Source organism: Petaurus breviceps, unplaced genomic scaffold (assembly GCF_028583685.1).
Source record: "Petaurus breviceps papuanus isolate PSGF00001 unplaced genomic scaffold, PetGlider_PUasm1.0 77, whole genome shotgun sequence".
In the NCBI taxonomy this organism is placed as follows: domain Eukaryota; kingdom Metazoa; phylum Chordata; class Mammalia; order Diprotodontia; family Petauridae; genus Petaurus; species Petaurus breviceps.
The window spans coordinates 3,216,721-3,221,147 of NW_027186492.1; the positions used below are offsets into that span (position 1 = coordinate 3,216,721).

The 4,427-nt window shown below is 45.0% G+C and overlaps 1 protein-coding gene across 1 annotated transcript in view; it reads right to left on the reverse strand.

Moving 5' to 3' along the window:
• CCDC32 (coiled-coil domain containing 32) overlaps positions 1-3,088 on the reverse strand; it is a 14,500-nt gene extending 11,412 nt beyond the window's left edge. Inside the window, exon 1 of the mRNA XM_069105746.1 lies at positions 2,938-3,088. The gene's annotated coding sequence lies outside the window, so the exon portion shown is untranslated. The remainder of the gene's footprint in view (positions 1-2,937) is intronic.
• Positions 3,089-4,427: the final 1,339 nt, after the last annotated feature.

A 4,427-nucleotide genomic window follows, 5' to 3' on the forward strand; every position in this document is an offset into this window, starting at 1 on the left:
CACACACACACACACACACACACACACACACACACACACACACACACACCTTCCCCAAAATATTTATAGCAAAACTTTTTGTAGTAACAAAAAACTTGAAACAAAGTAGATACCTATCATTTGGGGAAGAGCTTAAATAAACTGTGATACGTGAATGAATGCAGCGAAATAATACTGCACTGTAAGAAACAATGACTAGGAAGAATATAGAGAACCATGAAAAGACTTATATGAACTGAAAGTGAACTATACAGAAATAAGAATGAAAAAATATTTTTAAGTGCTTACCATGTGCTAAGTGCTGTGGAAACAACATGTATTACAATGTTCATATAATAACTCCAATAATATAAATGAAACAAACAAAAAAATTTGAACTGTGTAATTATAATGACCAAGTTTGGCCCTAAAGAAGAATTATGAGAATGCACTTCTCTCCTGCCAGAGGTGAGGAACTAAGAATGAAGCACACTGAAGATACTTTTGTTTTCAGTTGATACACAAAATTGCCTGTTTTTCCTTTCTTATTTAGTCTTTATTATAAGGGATTGCTCTTTGGATGGGGGAGTGAAAGATTACTTTGGGAAATGAAGGTAATGTATAAACAAGAGATTTCAACATAATTTTTGTGTGTTTTTTTTTAACGATAGAGGAGATCTGGACATGGCTGTAGGCAGCAGGGAAGAAATGAGAGAGTAGGACCCACCGAAAATGAGAAAGGAGTTAGCAATAGGACAACAGCCTTGAATATGAAAGGGGACAGAAAAAGGGCACAAGTAGCAACATTGGTCTTGGCAAGGAAAAAGAGTCATTTATTCCTCAGATAATGGAGTTAAGGAGGAAAAGGTAAGTGGGGGAAGTATATCCAAAAAGGAAAAGATATAAAAGCAAAAGCAATCCATGACTTTTTAAAGATGTAAAATGGTTTTGAGGTACGGAACTGGGAAAGTGAGAAAGCTCAATGTGTTGACATTCTTAGTAAAATAAGAGGCAAGGACATCTGCTAAGTTGAGTCACAGGTGGTATGGGGGCAGCCTTGGGGGGCTTGTGGAGAGAAAACAAGATTTGAACAGCTGCTGAGGAGAGAGGGATAGAAAAATCAATCTTGAGGAAATGAGATAACATAAATTTGTAGGACCCAATTCTGTTGTGGACAAGAGAGAAGTTCCTTCATTTACAGATGAGAAAACAAAGACCCAGAGAGGCTGAATGTCTTGTTGAAAATGACAAAAGTAGTATCATAGCAGGCATCTGAAACTAGAGTCTAGAGTCAAGTTCATACTGGGCTACAGAGTTCCATGCCCTTAGGATCAGAGTTCTCTTAGAGTTGGAAGGGAGGCCCAATTTCAGGCCCGAATATATTAACTCACCTTCCAAGAGCATACAAGGTAGTGAGTAGCAAATGGAGAACTGGAATTCAAGTCTTCTGGCTCTAAATTGCAGCACTCTTTGACAAAGGATATAAGCCCAACTTTAGGCTTCTGGATCTTCAATTTACTAATAAGGGCTTTACTATTGAAGAGATAAGCTCTTGGAACTTAGAAAAGTTTCCATCTCTTTCCTCCATGCCTTTGCACAAGTTGTCCAAACCTGGAATCTTCTCTTCACTTCCACCTCTTAAAATCCTAGTCTCTGCTCAGATGCCACCTCCTACAAGGATCCTTTCCTGATTACTCCAGTTTTGAGTGTTCCAGTCCCCAATCACCATTCCTCTGTAGATTTTGTTTACTTCTCTGTATATGCTGTTTCTTCCCAAAATTGTGCTGGCACCTTGAGTCTCACAAGGTGTCATATTTATGTCTTGTCTTCCCTGTGCCTGGCACACAACAGGAAATAAGTGCCTGATGAATTGAATGTTTTTCACTGCACCTCACCTCCATGCCCCTAAGCATAAATCCACATAGGTGTCACGCTGAGAGGCCATGTTATCCACACTACTCAATAAACTCCTGTAGTTCCTTAACATCTCTAGGATCAAATAGAATACTGCTTGACCTTCAAAGCCTTTCATAACCTGCCCCCCCCTACACACACACACACACACACACACACACACACACACACACACTTCTCCAGTCTTCTTACACCTTATATCCCTCCCTCCTATTCTGCTATCAAGTGACACTTGCCTTCTTGCAGTTCCTTGAATGAGTACTTTCACTTTCTCATGCTTGGGATTCATCTCCCCCTCCAGGCTTTCCTGACTTCCTTCGCATTTCAGTTAAAACCCCACCTTCTACAAGAAGCCTTTCCCAGTCCCCCTTTTAAAGCCAGTGTCTTCCCTCTGTTGATTATCTCCAATTTATCCTGTATCTATCTTGTTTGTACAGATATTTTGCATGCTGCCTTTCCCGTTTGACTGTGAGCTCCTGGAGAGCAGGGACGATCTTTTGCCTTTCTTTGTACCTTAAGAGCTCAGCACAGTGCCTGGTATATATTGGGAGCTGAATAAATGTTTATTAGACTGCCTGGGGCTGTGTTATCTCTTTCCTCCTATTATTATTTTTTCTTTTAGCACAAACCAGGCATATGACCCGTCCTTGACCTGCACCACCAGTACTTTGGGGATCTCTAAGCGCAGGAGCCCATGGGAGAAGCTAGATGCTCTGAGGCCGGCCTAGCTGGCCTCTAGGGGCCGGAAATGAAAACGCTGGACGAAGACTCCTAGCTGGGTCAGCTGTAGAGCAGCCATCCCTCGACATACTGAATCCTCACAGCAACTTGGGGGCTGTGGCGGCGCCCGACCCCGTAAGGCCCCAGCAACCCGCTCGGAGACGCTACGAGGTGGGGCTAGGCCAGGGGCCGGGCAAGAAAGTCAAGAGTCCAGACCCTGGTGACAGCCAGGGCTCCGCCCCCAGGCCCGGATGGAGCCGCGCCCCGGAGCAGAAGAGTGGTCGGAGATAGGGTCCCAGGTTCCCGGGTCCCTCCCTCACCTACCCCAACGGCAGGTTCCGGTAGCCGCAGAATACTGGTCTCCACCTTCGCCTTCGCAGCCAAAATGACCCGACAGGCGGAGTCTCTAAGTGATAAGCACCGCGCTTCCTCCAATCGCCTTTAGAACTGGTAAGGTCCTGCTTGAGGATTGGCTGCAGGGAGAAGCTAGGCGGGATGGGGCTGAGAGTGAAGGCGAAGCCTAGGTGGGGGCGGGGGCAGCCGTTGCTCGGAGACGGAGAGCACGTGGCAGACGGTGGGTCCCTCTGGAGAGTGAGGCGCGAGGTTTAGGGCAGTGGAGTGGAGCGCGCGTGCGTTACTGCTGTACCCTATGGGGACCCGCAGCACGCAGTCGCGGGCGCAGGTTCGCTTCCCTAGCCCTAAGCCCTGCTCCTCCTTAAAGCGGAAGCCAAACGTTCTTTGTATGTACGTACGCACATTTGGTCTAGTAACAAAAACAACAATAATAACTGCCTAACAACTCGTGAGCGCCTGCACCTGGTTAATGAGCTTTCTGTCAGCTGAGGTAGGTAGTCTGGAGGCTGGCTAGGCAGAGGTGTAGTAGAGGGAATTCCTGTAGACCTAAGGGTGATATAAATGGCACTACGACCGCTCTCCACGAAGTCTTTTCCGTCTTTGTTGCAGAGTCAGAGTTATTTTGTACACTGCCTAGCACAGAGGAGGCCTTCTTGCTTTCTTGTCTTCCTTTAGAAGAATGGAATTAACATATTTGCATCCTGGCCAAATAAATAACCTGGTTTTTTGTACCTCCTCCCTAGTAACAAATATATGCTTTCTGTATTTGTTTGGTAGCTGGATTTGTGGTCCTGTTTGGAAAGCAGGGATGGGGCCAAGCAAATTAAGTGAGGTCAGTTAGTTATTGATCTTAGACAGGATTTAGGTCTCCTGATCATTTGTAGCCAGTGTTATCTGAAGCTCCCAAGAGAAATGGATAACAGAGTAATGTGTCAGAGCATCTCTTGGGTGTCAGATGTGGCTCGGACTTCCGGTCTGGAGGTGGGAAGTCTGTTGGAAAGAACGGTAGACCAAAGGAAGGCTATTCTGTTGCTAAGGAGTTTGGTTGCTAAGGGGAGGAGGTACCAAAAAAAAAAAAAAAGGAAAGGAAAAAAAACACCAAGATTTTTTGTCCAGGATGTAAATATGTTAATTCCATTATGCTAAAGGAAAGTCTAGAAAGCAATACCTGGGGGTGTGGAGGGTGTGGGGGGGGGGGCAAAGGGGTGAAGGAATACCTAAGGATCCTACAAACCAAGCCTATGTATTATTTGCTGTCCTTTGGCAGATGCCTACTTGGAATACTTTCCTTCCAGTAGTGTATGACCTACTTTCAAAATGACTCAAAACACACATCTTCTATGAAGTCGTCCTTTCACTCAACCCACTAATTCAAATCAAAGAACCATCCCTTTGCCACCTATGTTTATACTTGCTGAATTATGCAGCCCTGTAGTAAGACAGCTTTGTGTCCTTTTCTG